A 16,375-nucleotide genomic window follows, 5' to 3' on the forward strand; every position below is an offset into this window, starting at 1 on the left:
CTACAGGAGTATTTTTAAACTCTAGTATCTATACTTCTACCTGAGAAATGAATGTGAATACTGAAGACACCTCTGGCTATTTCTTTACTAACATTTACTAACTTGATTGCAGTTAACCCCCAGGTGGGGTGTGTCCGTGATAATAAAATATTGTTTCTGACATGATGCACTGTTGCATTGACGAATTGAAGCAGTTCAGAGTTCACGACATCCTAATCCTGCTGCGTGACTGTGGATGCACCAGGCTGTATTAGTCTACAGGCATTACACATAACCTTTGGCTACATGAAGCTTTATATTCATGTGGCCTGCACAAATCAAATGCCCAGAAGACATGTTTCTATTGCATGCCGATGTAATCCAATTTTGAGTGCACCCGCAGCAGATTTATAATGTTATAATGATTGATCAGAAGGCTTGTTCCTGTGGGTTTATCCCAAACAAACCTCGAGTAGAAACCAAAGAAAAAGCAGTAAAATAGTTTATATTCTCATAACTGTAATATACCGTTAGCTCCAGACGTATTTGGACAATAACAGAGGTTTGGTTAATTTTCCCCTCATAGACCACCCAAATGGATTTAAAATAAAACAATCAAGATGTGATGAAGTGTACACTTTCTGTTTTGATTAAGCCGGTTCAACAAAAGCCATTTTATGAAACGTGCCTATATGCTCAGAGGCTCAAAAGTATTTGGACAACTGATGGAAGAGAAGTTACTTGGCCAGGTTTGGTCCAGTCGAGAAAAAAATCAAGAAATATGAAGCAGATAAAAGGTCTGGAGGTGATATCAGGTTTGGAGTTTGCTTTTAGCGGTTGTTTGACTATAGCTACTTTTATGAGATCTGAGAAGATCTCAATGTAAGTGGATGAGGTCACTATAAGGCCGGAAAAACAACATACATCTGTGATAGAGATGGCCAAGTCACAAGTCCCAGAAAGCACCAGTGAGCTCAACTGCATTAAAAGGCCAGGAGACCACAGAAGACAATCAAAGTGGGTAATTGCAGAATCCCTTCCTTCGTGAAGAACAATCCCTTAACGAGATCAACAGAAGTCAAGTTCACACTGGCGAAGGTAGGCATGTCAAGATCTACAAACAAGACAGGATTTCATCAATGTAAATACATAAGGTTTAAAGCAAGGTGAAAACCCCTACATTCAAGAACAGGGAAACCTACGACGGAGTATTGGGGCCAAACTAAGACAAAAAAAATTTGGAAATTACGAGAATAAATTCATAATATAATGAGAATAAAGTCGTAAAATTACGAGAATAAAGTCATAATAGAATAAAGTCGTTATATTATGAGAATAAAGTCGTAATATCACGAGAATAAAGTCGTAATAGAATAAAGTTGTAATATTATGAGAATAAAGTCGTAATATTACGAGAATAAAGTCGTAATGTTACGAGAATAAAGTCGGAATTTATGAGAATAAAGTCGTAACATTACGAGAATAAAGTCGTAATAGAATAAAGTCGTTATATTATGAGAATAAAGTCGTAATATCACGAGAATAAAGTCGTAATAGAATAAAGTTGTAATATTATGAGAATAAAGTCGTAATGTTACGAGAATAAAGTCGTAATTTATGAGAATAAAGTCGTAACATTACGAGAATAAAGTCGTAACATTACGAGAATAAGCATTACGAGAATAAAGTCATAATATTTCGAGAATAAAGTCGTAATTTATGAGAATAAAGTCATAATATTATGACAATATAATGTATGAGAACTCTAACAGGAAGAGCATCTTCTCCCTGTGTTAAAATGAAGAATATTGAGCATCTTGTGAAGTTATATTTATATATTTATAATATATTTAATATTACGACTTTATTCTCGTAATATTACGACTTTATTCTCAAAATATTACAACTTTATTCTCGTAATATTATGACTTTATTCTCGTAATTTTACGACTTTATTCTCATATTATTTTTTTTTTTTTTTTAAGATTTTTTTGGGCTCTAGGGGCCCTTTATTGGAGATGCAGATTGGAAAGGGGTAGAGAGAGAGAACGGGGAAGACACGCAGCAAAGGTGCGCGGGCTGGATTCGAACCCGCGACCGCTGCAGCAGGAGGACTGTAGCCTCAGTATATGGCCCGCTGCTTAACCCACTGCGCCACCGAGCGGCCCATTCTCATATTATTATGACTTTATTTTTATTTTTTTCTTAGTTTGGCCCTCATACTCCGTCATAGAAACCAGATTAGACTGGCATTTATAAAAAAACAAACTCCTACGGTCTGGATTCAGCTTCCTTGTACAGAAGAAACCAAGATAAACTTGCATCAGATAGTGAGAAGAGAAAAGTATGAAAGGAATTATAATGTGTCACACACGGTGCAGGCAGTATCATGGTGTGGGAGTGTATAGCTGCCGGTGAAACAAGCTCACAGATGTTTACTGACTAATGACAAAAACAGCTTGATCAGTTCTGATTCAGGGCAGATGGATAGTAACCCTAAACATCCTGCAAAAGCAGCAAGATTGTTCGAAGACAAAGAGATGGAATATTGTTCAGTGGCCAAATCAGTTACCTGATTTCAACCCGGAAAAAAAAAAGGTTTGCAAACACTCAACAGCTGATAGTCACTGCGGTGATGCCTGCCAAAGTACATATCAGAAGCTGGGAAACAGAATTTGGTGATGTCTGAGGGCTCCAGGTTTCGGGTTGTAATTCCTAATTGGTAAGTGCCATAAAATTGTGAAACCTCATCGATTAAAACTGATCACAGCTCGATTGTTTTATTTCATATCTTCTGTGGAAGTGTATGCAGGCAATACCATAACAACTCTGTCACTATCCAAATATTTTGGACCTAGTTCTATGTCCGACATAGACAAGTGTAATTTGGTGACATTTCTCCTGAAAAAGTAAGAAAATGATACGAGCACGGCTGAACAAATCATCAACAGCTGAGCAAATAATCTCTCAGAAAAACCAAGCTCCTGAAATTTCTGAAATTTTCCAAAAGCTTGCTTATGTCAAAGCATACGTTTGTACCTCTCTGGTACACAACTAAGAGGTACATGTTGCACGTAACCCAAATTTGAGCAGTAGGATGCGCTGCAGTATTACGTTATAGCAAGCTGTCACGGAGAGAACTAAACAGAGTAAAAGTTACTGATGCCCTCTTTACATTAAAATATAAAATATATGAGGAAATCATTGACATAAATGATGTCTGAGTGATGGACAGACACACAAAAATCAAGGAAAAGATGATGATAACATAGTAACAGTGATTTTTCTAAACAGAAGTCATCAAAAGAGGCTAAAGCCAAATTTACCGCTACAGATAACAATCCTTTCTGGCATGCAGATATGGTGAGTAAACAAAAGATATGAAGAAAATACTTGCAGCCCAAGTTTGTCACTGCTAAAAACATAAGCAATAAAGCAATATTAAGTCAGCGCCAACTGTAATTCCTGTAGTTGGGTTTAATCTTCTGGTCTTAAATAATCTGACTGGGTCAGAAGACTAAAACAAATGGCAAAGGGGAATACAATATTGTGTTGTTACTCAAACTGAAATCATTGACTTCCAGTTTTAGATCCTCAATAGGGTTTGTATTTACAAAATTGTCAAAGTGTGAAAGGGGAATAGCTCTTTGACTGCCTATTAAAACGACTCTTCCATTATTATATGGTTACCGTAAATGCAATATGTGTGGGAACTCTTGATTCAAATGCTATTCAAATAACTGTGTATATTTTGAGAACCTGGGACCTGTGAGGGTTAAAATACATCCACTGTACTCTGATAAAAGAAAAGCAAGACAAGCAGATGATGACATGTGCTTTTAAATTAAAAAGTGACTCAGCAAAGGGTCACTTTGTTCCCATTCCTGGAGGTGGAGAATGCATCGCTTTAGGAACAGCAAACCCTGCAAGAAGAAAACATGACTCACATACACAACTAAGAAAAGGAACAGCCACAAAATTATTTTGCTGCTCATGTAATTTATAGCTAACCCACTTGTGGAGTCTATTGACAGCAGAAACTTCACAAGGCTCTTTCAGGATTACCTTTAAAATAATTCAACTCAACATCCCATATAAACAGGTAATATTTATTTTAAATCAGAGGTTAACAATATAATTAATTCAGTGGTAACCGGTGATCTGCTGCGTGTTTAAACCAATGTTTTGGCATATTAAATGTATGAATTTAAAAATTGAAAAAAAATCATATCTAACATAAAAAGCGCCTCCGATATAATAACTACACATAGGGCCCGATTTACTAAGATCCTAAATAAAGAGTACTAAATTGCGTGTGCACTGAAAAAGTTTGCGCGTGCTGTTGTTGTGTGGTTTGCGGGTGATCAACTAAGATTGCGTGCGCAATTGATAACAGGTGCAAACCGCAGTATTTAAATGAGGTGTTGCGCGTCTTACGGTTTGCGGCGCAAACTTTGCGCCATGGAGAGTCTGGATGGAAAGCAGGATATAGTCGCAAGCGCAAAATGAAATTTGAGTTGGAGTTTGAGATATTAGTGGAAGAGGCAAATTGTTGTGCCGTATTCAGCACCCCTGCCGTGAAAAGCACCCCCTCGTATATTCAATGATAAGTAGACCAAGAAAAAAAACAACACACTGACACTTCAATATATTTATATATACACACTCACACAAACACATACTTAGGAGTTTATATTATATATATTTACAAATATTATGGAAGACAACACAGTAAACAGGCTATTAATTAATGACATCAATAACCATTTACCCGATTTTTGTTATCTGTGACTGTGATTGTGGGAAAGTATGACTATTGTGGAATCCATGAGCGCATTTAAACATGAATCATTAACACAAAACTGGACGCTAAACAGAACGTGACACGGAATGAGAATATCATTTTTGTCAGACGAGGGGGTGCTTTTCACGGCAGGGGTGCTGAATACGGCACCACACCGGACCGGGGTATGACAACTGCAGGACATATAGGCGCACAATAAGAAACACTTTTTTCTCCATGAAAACACGTGATTTATTTATTATCACAAATAAAAAAATGAATGTGCCTCCTGTGGCAACCTTTTGCTGAATAATACTCGATTTAACAGTTGAGCCATCCCCACCCCAGTCCTCAAATCAGGCACCAACAAGCATCCCTGCGTAATGCTGGGCAGATTAGCACCTTCCTTTCGAACGTATTAAATATAGACGCAATCACAATCCCCGCAAAAACTTTCAGGCTTGGTAAATCTCATTGCGGGTGGTAAATGGACATATTTGCATTTTCCCCTCCCAGTAGCCTATTTAGCGATTTCTGGCGGGTACGCCCCATATTGATTATTCATCAGGGCAAAAGTACTAAATGAACAGCGTGTGCTATTTTGCTCATTTGAGAGGCGCAGTCCTCTTTGCACGCTGTTAGTAGATCAGCTCGCACATTGGTTTGCGGGTGCTGTGTGAAGTTTGCGCTGTGTGAAGTTTGCACACGTTTTTACGCACGCAAATCTTTAGTAAATCAGGCCCATAGTGACTTAGAATTGGTTGATATTTCATCGCCTTTCCTCAGGAGTTTCTCGACGTGCGGCCACTGAAATCAACGGGATCCAACGGGATCAACGCCACTTGTGGAACTACAGAGGCTCCATAACCCGGAAGTGCGGTTTACAACGGAGTCCTATGGAAGTGTCGCCACTCTCGGTGCGTCCGAAATGCCGTACTAAACAGTATATACTAAAAAGTATACTTAAATTCGGCACACTTTTGAGTAAATATCAGTAGTGTGCATTCATTCGGACGTATTATTAAGAGCACACACGTCACTTCCTGCCGTAGGGAGGAAGTGACGTCACAGCAGCAGTAGCAGCCTCCGCTCCGCTATTTCCTTTATTCTGGCCGAAAAAAGATGACATTATATAATATTATTATATATGAATATTATAATATTAATGTTATGTAATAATATTATTATACTTAATATTATACTTATGACATATAAGTATAACTTAGTAACCAAACGCCGCTGCATTGCATTGTGGGAAGTTTCTGCTCGGCTAGTGTCCATCAATCCACACTCAAAAAATTCTCCAGAATGAGTATGGATAGCGCATACTATTGAGTACGTTCTAATGTTTCGGACGCACTAAAAAATCTCGCACACTCATTTTGCATACTCATTAGGGTGGAAGTGTGGAATTTCGGACGCAGCCTCTGTTTTATCCACCGCTCTGATAGCCTCCCCGCCCACTCAGAATCCCTCATAGATAATGAGGTTAGAGAATGGGAAGATAAAGACATGGCTCAGAGGCTGAATTTCTCATTTATTTAGCAAAAACAATCAAAAGCTTCTTTTTAAGACATTCAAGGCCTGTTTAAAATAGGTATAAGATGCCAAAATAGGTCCCCTTTAATTTTCTATCTTTAATTGAACCAAATACGACTCGCGGTCATGAGAAGAAAGGGGCGTTTACCAGGAGCACGTGAACGCAGCACCGTGCTGGTTTTCGACCAATCAAAAGCGTCGAGCAGTTTTAAGTTTGCAGACAGCGGAGCAGCAGCTCAGTCCTCGCTCTCGCTGCACGGAACTGTACTTCTCCCTCCGCTTTCGGCTACAGAATGAGAGTCTAAAACCACACAGTCCAGACAAAGGTAAATATTGATTCACTGCTGTGTCCTGCCATTGCTATCGTCTTACTGGCAGAAACCAACGGCGTGCTCACGTTAACGCTGCCACTAAACCTCACCAAAACACAGGCGAGCTGCTTTCAACCTGCACCGTGTTGTGTCACGGTGATTAAACCTAATCTTGTCGTGCTTTGCTGAGGCTCGGGGAGATGTTTATTAACAGTATTACCAGTATTACCGCGATGCTGCGAGAAGTTTATACTTGTGTAGTGAGTCAGTCGTTGCGGTGTAACTTCTGTTGTGTTGTCGCTCCCGCTGTTTGGTGTCATTTTGCACAAACCATCAAAACCGTGCGCTTCCTGTGAACGATGTGATGTTATTTGAGAGAGGTTTCAAGGAAATATGAAGCTTTTAACTGTCACCGTTAAGGGTTTTTGCGAAAAACGCTGCAACACGTACTCGGCGGCTGTCAGTATAGTTCCTTCCTCACTCTCATCATCAACACTTGAACGCCTCTTTTTTTAAAGCTTGCACTTCAAGCCCACGCTTGTTTTCTGTTTCCCCTTTTTCATATACACCTTTTTTCACCTTTTTATCTTGTTTGTTGTGAAAACAGAGCGAATGAACGCACAGCCAAGCCCAGCTGGCTTTTATGCTTCCACCAGTGTCTCAGGTCAGCACATTGGCCAGCCTGCTGGGTGTTGCTGCCCTGCCCTCTCCCCACAACACCAGCCCTCTGCAAACACTCACAGAAAGGAGTGAACATTTGGGCCAAAACCACCTGTGAAAACAAAATGTTTTAGGAAAGAGTCACGGCCCACTGTTACAGGGAACATTTTCCTTCTGTTCTGCGGTGGAGACCTTGGAGACCGTGGTACCTTGATGTCATTGCAGATTACACGACTGTCTCAGAAAATTAGAGTATTGTGATAAAGTTCTTTATTTTCTGTAATGCAATTTAAAAAATGTCATACATTCTGGATTCATTACAAATCAACTGAAATATTGCAAGCCTTTTTATTATTTTAATATTGCTGATTATGGTTTACAGTTTAAGATTTAGATTCCCAGAATGTTCTAATTTTTCGAGACAGGATATTTGAGTTTTCTTAAACTGTAAACTAGGAATGGGTGATATTTTACCGTTCACGATAAACCGTCCAAAAAATTCCCCACGGTAAGAATTTGTCATCTCGCGGTAAAAACGATAAATTCCCGTTGATGACGTTTTTGTGTGAAGCTGATTTATGGTTCTGTGTTAAATCAACGCACAACGTACGTGAAGGAAGGAAGGAAGGAAGGAAGGAAGGAAGGAAGGAAGGAAGGAAGGAAGGAAGGAAGGAAGGAAGGAAGGAAGGAAGGAAGGAAGGAAGGAAGGAAGGAAGGAAGGAAGGAAGGAAGGAAGGAAGGAAGGAAGGAAGGAAGGAAGATAGGAAGGAAGGAAGGAAGGAAGGAAATAAATGAATGAGCCTGAAAGAAAGGCGGAATGCGGATCTAAGAGCTTGAGTCATTCCAGTTTTGCAGTACAGGTGTAACTCTTTTAATTGGTTTTTATCAATTCAACTTAATTGGTGTTTTTTCTGTGTCAGTCTGCTCTGACTTGTTGGGCAATGTGAGACTTGTTTGATTTCCTGTGAAATACGGTGACAGTACTCATTGTAGGATGTTGTAAATGTCTAGCTGGTGTTCATTTGTTTTATATTCTTGAGTTGTATCTACTGTCCCAACAGGTGCTTCACATCTTCATGTTCAGAATGATGTACGTTTAGGAATTAAAGTAATCAATTCAGGATTTTTATTTATTTTTTGTCTTTAAAATAGTTTTCCTTCACTTTAATTACTCACTATTACACAGGAAGGTGGTGAATTATTTTAGCAGAGCCATCTGCCATTTCGAGACTAGACATTACCTTTTCTCAAGTGATTGGTTTGTCCTGTGCGGGTTACTGTAGATATACAGTTAGGACTCTTTCACAAGATCCTATTTTAGGCCTGATTTGGCCGTCAGCGATCTCATAGACACCTCTGTGCCAAATTAACTCTGGGGAGTGGACATTAGATTTAGATTTAAGACCAACCTAAAGGCTCATCGTGGACTTGCCAGCACCAGGACATTGTGGATGGCTAGCAAAACCAAATATCTGGAGCCATCGAGGGAATCCCTGTTTGAGTTAAAGCCAATGAGGGAGCAAAGTATCAAGTAATCCTGAATTGGAAATCCCTATTCCTTTCCACATGTCCTTTTGTCCTTTAAAAAAAAAAAGTAGGATTCAGGTCATTGCTTAGACTGCTTGTGTTTTTTGTGTGTCAAAGTTTAAATAATCAGGTGTGGTTATGTTTAATTCCCTTCATGTATTTTGTCAAAAAATTGGTTTAAAAGACCAATTAAGCGACCATGCTGATTCTGTAACGTGTGAGCCTCCTTCGGTGATCAGACGCTTAGTTTCAACTAGAACATTTCTTGAAGACCCTCAGTTATAAAAGTCCTGTAATCTGAACAGACTAAATATTAGCCAACACTGCAAATCACAGTCTGAAACCGGCTGTACACTTAAATTTACAGTCATTCTCCCACTGTCGGCCACCTCATCTGCTTAGATCACAACAGGTTTTTCTAAGACCTTCTTCATCCAGATAGTCTTAACAAGAACAGAAAATGAAAACTGATGTATGCCTGATTAAGACTCTTTGTGCGTCAGCACCGAGCATGATAGCACATGTTGGGAGTGCTTACCGTCATGTTTTTGTTCTTGCGTTGGGAAATAACAGAAAGTCGATGGACATTGCGCAGCTATTGATAAGTAATGTGGAGCCTGTGGAGAAAGCAGCATAGTGAGTGGATCAGAAAGGATCCATGCAGGTAGTGGCTCTTCTCTTCTCGTCTCTCAGTCCTTTGATTTGTCGTAATCCCAAATGACCCCAGAGACCCAAAGCTAAGAGACCGATGTGTCCTTGTTGGGGTTTTAGTTGTTCTGATATAATACCAGTATCAGATATGTTCACAGATGCAGCAGTGAGTATTTACATCTACATCTGATAACATGTACATTCTTATAAACCAAACCACAAAACTGCTTTCTGCAGACAGTGAGACTAACTGATCATATTTAATATCAGCTGCAGAAAGTGGAGACGATCAGCTTTACAATGGACATTTGGACATTTGAGCTATCTTCCTGCGATTTTAATACTTGAAGTATTTGATCATTAAGAAAATGAATTGCTTAAGTTGTGAGTAAAACTCTAGTTCATTATACTGTAGTTAGTTGGGGATAGCTTTGTAGAGGACTTGTCTATCGTGCAAGCTGTTATGAGGGCAAACAAACAACCAGAATCCCATCTCAGGATTACCAACATTAGATTTCACACATAAAAAAAAAAGAAATCAAAGGTGTGAAAGGCAATAAATCACAGTCTGACTCCCTTAGGGCCCTTTTAGATTACTACATGTGCAAACACAAGCCATTGCTGAAGGCAATATTTAATAAAACAAATATCTGGAGCTGTCAGGGGAATCCCTGTTCAACCTTCAGCCAATCAGTGAATCCTAAATAAAATGTTTTTTTTTTTTATTGTTTTATTGTTTTTTTTTACCCATCTTCAAATCTTTCGGTAGCACATATGATAAGATAAGAGATAAGATAATCCTTTATTTTCTCCCTCAGTGGGGAAACTTACTTTGTTGGCAGCAGTACACTTAACACACACATGCAGGGGGGGGGGGGGGGGGGTAAAAAGAGACAAAAAGTAAAAATAAAAAATATGTATAATTACAGAAATATGACTAGTATATATAGTAGAATGAGAGAAAAGAAACGGCTAAATTCTTCCTTTACTCAGTTTGTTCTTTTGTCATTTGTAGTTTTTTGCCCTGTACAGATCTTTGCATAAACTGCTCGCACTGATTGCCTCATCCTTAATCTAAGACCTGGCATAGATTTACGTGGACATCACACATTTTGTTGTGTGTCGCAATATTTGATTTCTCAACCGGGGCCCAAAGGAACAAGAAAAAACACTGCACCAGGATAGTTTTCAATCAGTCATCCCCTGTTTTGGATGTAGGTGTGCCTCATTTTGTACATGTATTTTGTTGAAATATTAGGTTCAGACATTTGCATGACCAAGTCACTGCCAGACATCATGTATTGTGTGACTCTCCATTTGTGATGAATCATGTAATATGATCAGCAAAATTACATCAAGACTTTGTTACAAAACAGGAAGTTTAGCAGCTATTTACCAACTCTGAAATGGGGCCTTAATGATTATGCAAATAATAATAATTGAAAAAGAACCTGTAGGGCAGATCATTGTCATTGACACCAGTTTTTGATTGTGTGTCTTTATATCTCAAAGTCAGAACAGTGAAATTTGAAAAGTGAAGGCTGGTTTTATTTTGCCATAGTTTGAGAAAGCAGCACCAACACAAGTGAATGTTCCACTGTTTCTCTAATACGGTTCTCTAAACTGAATCCATGCAGCCCCAGCTACCCTGTTCCCTCATGTTTACCTTTTTTATGTTTCCTGCAATAACTTTTCTCCTTCAACATTTCTGTGCAAGACTTTTCCTTCAGCAAAATGTCAGTAAATATTGAATTTCATAACGTTTTGGACAGTTGCAATAACAGGCTGAGGTGAGAAATTTCCCTTTTTAAATGTGTAGCGTAGCCCCAACTTCACCTTCCAACCCTGTAGGAAAATCTACGGCAGCCGCAAAATATGCAAAAGGATTGCTCTTCATCCAGTTTATGGTTTGTCCGCTGCGGGCTGCAGTAGAAGTGCAGATGCTTGCTTTAAAGTTACAAGAACATAAAATGTTCATTACTACACAGTTCCAGCCTAATGAAAAGAGAATTTTGATTATTAAGCTGAATGTCAGCCAATAGATCCCTGTTGCGCACTGGGACAGAAAAAAAAAGAAAAAGATTTCCATGTGTTCTCTCTCCCTCTTGCTCGCTTGGCAACGTTGAACATATTCCAATTATGTGATTATGTACAAATAAAATAGCTTTTAATTATTCCTCCTGATACTGTTCCACCTGCTCACGGAGATGAATTCTAAGCATTACCCCAGCTTGAGATATACGCTTCTTGGCTCTGTTACTTAGCAGTTAGGTAACGCAGCAGCTGAGCTGTAAAAGTTGGCTACAGTCAGTCAGATCCACCCACTTGACCCCTTTTCTCCACTCTTACTGGGCTTGACCCGTCTTCTCCTCAGCCCTTAGTTGGATTTGGATCTCAGCTGTACAGCCAAGGAGTTCTGCAGTACAAATATTTATATAAAGCAGAAGGGATGTGACAGTGTGTGGAATAGAAACCCCACGGGGGAAAGTGTGAGGGGTTACTCGCCGGCTAATCTCTGTTAAGACATATATTTATAAATCTATCGTAGATAGCGTGGACCACCTCCAGCTTCAGCACCACATTGCTAACTGTATTTGGTCAGCAGCTCTGCTGCCAAGGTAATATTTGCATGGCATAAGCATATGGTCATACTTAAGAACTTGGTCTGATACAGATATTATAATCGCATTAACGCAGCACAAGTAGTTTTTTCCACATTTGACTTTGTTTTAGCTCTGAACAGAATTTTACCTGACTCTGTCATTGACTTAAAGCCATGTTGCCAGCGTGTCTGCTGAGGTTTTCATGCTTTTATATCGACCGGAGTGACAGATGTCACCATGAATAAAACATGCACGCTCTAATACATGGTTGGTAAGTCAAATGAAGAGGTTGTTTTATGACTATAGACCTTATGTCAATGCGGTTCATTTCAAAGTGCCTCACACAATCATATCTTTCCTGAGACCAAGTCTAAAGAGGAACTTCTTCAAGTGGAGCTTTAATTTTCATCTTATTGCCATTACATTTTGAACAAAATACATTTTTTTTAGCAGTACTTTCTAAAGTAACTGCTTTTTTCTTGTTTTTATCTATCAAAATGTACGTACTGTAGGTCTGAATTCTGCCATCTGTTAGAAAGTGGGTTGTGTGTTTTTTTTTTTTTTTACACATTAGATGTAAAAAATATCACTAACGTAAAACATCAACTGCACATTATTTGAAAGTCATCTGCAGAAATGTCTCAGACGACAGGGTTGATACCAACTTTTCTGGGCTTTTCTGTTGGGCTGTAAAGAGTTTTCGTTGTTTGTCATGACATGGTTAATACCACTACTGTTAATTCTGTATCTCCCGGCCCAAACCCATCCCCCTGCAAGACAGCAGCCCCTCTAACTCCTCCAACCCCCTGCTCCGTTGCATTCCAGCTGGCCAGATGGCGTCTGCTCTGCACGGTGGACACCAGAGAGCTGAGGGAAAAACCCCACCAGCAGGATTCTCTGGATGAGACATTCCACCCCGCTGGTTTTCACCCCTCCTCATGTTTTTCACCCCATTTCTTTTCTGTCCTTGTCTGCATTTTACAGCAATGACATCCATGTTCATAAATTAACGGGCAGTTGAAAAATCTGTTTTTTTAGAAGAAGAAACCTCACTTAGCAGAGGAGAAAAACTTAACCGAGGAGAAAATGTGGCACTATAAATAAAAAAAAAAAAAAAAAAAAAAAAAAAAAAAGAAAAAGTGAGACAATTACTTTACCGACGTAAGGAAAGGGCAAATGTATGCAAGTTGGAGTTCATGCACATTGATTTATGTGTAATCATCATCATGAGTGTATTATCTGTTGCCCACTTTTAAAATGATTACTTTGATGGAGAAATAAGTTGTTGTACATTTTCTAGTGGCCAGAAATTGTCACATTAATATGTCACAGCACATATGTTTTGTCGAAATTACCCCTTACTTGTAGTTTTTACACTCAGGTCTATGAATGGCAGTGCACTGTATTTACTGAATTGGTAGGAAGTGGTGACAGGAAGTAGTAAAGTAAACACTGGAAGTTTCTGGTAGAGAAAGGATGGTGGGGTGTCTTGCGCAAAATTTAGGTTTTGAAGGCGTGGCAAAGTTTTGTTTCTGTGCTGATGGATGTCATTGGTAATTTGCATTTTTTCCCCATCATAAGCAGGCAAATTTAATGCAGCTAAAGTTTGCTGGGGGGCAGCTGTTCCTTCTCTTCAACAGTATACAACAATGGTAGATGTAAATGGTGTGGTAAGTTCTTTTATTATGCCTGCTTCTGTAAATATGTCTAAAAGGAAAACAATGTTGGAGTCGTTCTGACAGGCAGCAAACTCACCACATGTGTTTTCTGTCTGTGTGTGTGTGTGTGTGATCCCCTGGCTAGATAAAGCCCCGTAAACCCCACCCTTCCTTCTCACCACTCTGGTTTCCATGATTGCAGCCTTACTGGAGAGCCGGTGTGTGTGTGTTTCTCTTGGCTTCTTTTAGTGATTGTTCCTGTTGCATGTCGGTCCGTGTGCACTACAGTGTGCATGTGTTTGTTTTCCCATACGTCACATTTGATAGTTCCTCTGAATGCAGCAAAATGGAAAGCCGGAAGACTTGAGACAAAGAGCTAGCCTGTGAATAGAGGAAAACACACTCAAGCTCCCCTGGAAGTTTAACGCTTTATTGAAGGAAAGTAGGATGCTTTCTTTCTGGTAAAGGAGGTAGCTCAGGCCCAAGAAGGTCAGTCGTTTTTTTTTTTGTTTTTTTTTTGTTAAAGTGAAGGCAGATAGGCATGTGTACCCCCCAGGCTATTATGGTTATTATGTCAACTGCCTTTGGGTGACTGGCTACAGTCAGCAGGACTTCTGGTAAAAGGGATTTAAAGGAGTTTGTCTCTGTGAGACAGAGAGGGAGGGAGGGGGACAGATGGATTAGTCTCAGACCTTGTTTTTACCCAGTCCTCCTCCTCCTCCTCTTCCTCCTCCTCCTCCTCCCCAGCAGCAACACTAGCCCCACTCCTCCATAGATCCAGAATAGCCTCTGCCATCCACTTTCACAAAAGCCAATCACTCAGTCTTTTTATCCATCTCCTTTCTGTCTTTTCTCACCTGTGCATTTCTCTTTATTCTCTTCTTGAATTCACCGTACATTTCCTCTGACCTTCCTTCATCAGTACAGACCATACCTTCTCATTCAAACAAATGGGGAAGTGTGTCCAAACTTTTGGTCTGTACTGTACATTAGGGTTGGGGATCGATTCAGATGTCAAGAATCGATTCCGACTCTTAAAGCGACACTACGTAACTTTTCCACCTTAATATCATATTTCCAGAGTCATTGTGATGGTACATCAACTTCCAACAGGTTTAATGACACCTCTGTCATGGTCTGAGGGGGTCTGTATCACCTTCACTGGCACTATGTAACTTTGAGGAGCATGGTAGGAACCCTGCCACACTAAAAAACTACAAATCGTTACGACTTTGACTGCTTTACGGCATACGTCACTTCCCCCTCCTTCCCGATTCGCAGTCGAGACGAAAATGGGCGGGGCTTGGAGCTCAGAGCTCCGCAGAAGCTGTTGCTGCGTTGTGGCTGCAGCAGCTCCACATAACAGACGTGGGGAAAAGACCCTAATGGTTTAACTTTTCAACGGTTTCCTGCTCGGAGGCAGAACCACGCAGGCCAAGTATCTGATATAACAGAGTAAAAGAGTGAAAGAGCCGTCGGCTCGCTTTGGATCGCGGCTGTAACGTCCAAACACACAGTAAAGCATGATTTATGGTTCTGCGTTAAATCGACGCAGACCCACGGCGTGTCGCCGCGTACCCTACGCCGTAGGCTCTGCGTCGATTTAACGCAGAACCATAAACAGCCTTAAACCACAAACACTCACACAGACGGGCGTCGGATCAAAACACGGGTTTTATTCCCCACTTCGCCAGCTAAACGCAGTTGCTGGCCAGCTCTCTGCGGAGCAATTAACCCCAATCTTCACATAAAACTAGTTTGTTGAGGAAAAAATATTAACTCTATTTGTAGCTGCAGAGGAAAAAAATAATCTCACGAGGAAAACAAAAATATTGCTCACGCTTCGGAGCCTCTTCAACATAATATAGCAGTCTAAAAAAAAGAAAAGAGAAGTAAAAGGGATACAAAACATGTACTGTATGTTGTACTATTATACAAATTTATTGAAACACATGGCTCTTCAGGGATTCAGGGATCTCTTAGGGATTTCATATGGATCCAGACCGTTAATAATCATTATTTTCTCCATATACCGCTCCCTGGCTTCCTTGTTTAAGGTATCCCGGTAAATTCCAGTTCCTTTCCAGCAGTTTAACATCTTTTTTTTGCGTTCCTTCTGTTCACTTGGTGAAACAGAAAAGCATCCCGTCTCCTCTCATCAAAACAAATGCAGCGACGGGACAGGAGTTTTCCGGCAGTACGCGCTGGTGCTCATGGGAAACGTAGTGTTCTTTCTGGTAAAACACTACCGATTTTGTCCACAAGATGCCGCCAAACTCAGAAAAGCTGAAAGTTACGTTGTGCTGCTTTAAGATTCAGAATCGATTATCAAGATTTGATTCGATCCGATTTGATTCCAATATTGATTTGGGTTAGTGGTATTAAAACAGTTTTTTGAGCTGTTGCATGTGCATATGACTGTAGTTATGCAAAATACTACTACTAGTATTATATTGAGATTAAACAGCAAGTATTGGCAGCTAATGATGCTGTAAGGACCAATCAGCTCCCAGAATGCTGATAGAACTGCTTTCAGAAACATCGTGGGGCAGAATCACCAAACAGATCCAGGGAGGAAACAGACGGATTAAATCTCTTTTATTTTTTCCCACATTCCGTTTTTATTTGTTCCATTTTCGGTCTATTTTGGTTTTTAATTTTTGA

General features: G+C 39.8%; 1 protein-coding gene across 2 annotated transcripts in view; it reads left to right on the forward strand.

The window, feature by feature from the left end:
- Positions 1-6,540: 6,540 nt before the first annotated feature.
- The window catches only part of svild (supervillin d), an 84,310-nt gene continuing 74,475 nt past the window's right edge, over positions 6,541-16,375 (forward strand). Inside the window, exon 1 of one of the 2 annotated variants that reach the window (XM_061709357.1) lies at positions 6,541-6,627. The gene's annotated coding sequence lies outside the window, so the exon portion shown is untranslated. Of the gene's footprint in view, positions 6,628-14,179; positions 14,201-16,375 lie in introns of those variants that run through there. The other variant, XM_061709358.1, reaches the window with a different exon arrangement.

This window comes from Cololabis saira, chromosome 19 (assembly GCF_033807715.1).
Source record: "Cololabis saira isolate AMF1-May2022 chromosome 19, fColSai1.1, whole genome shotgun sequence".
Lineage (NCBI taxonomy): Eukaryota > Metazoa > Chordata > Actinopteri > Beloniformes > Belonidae > Cololabis > Cololabis saira.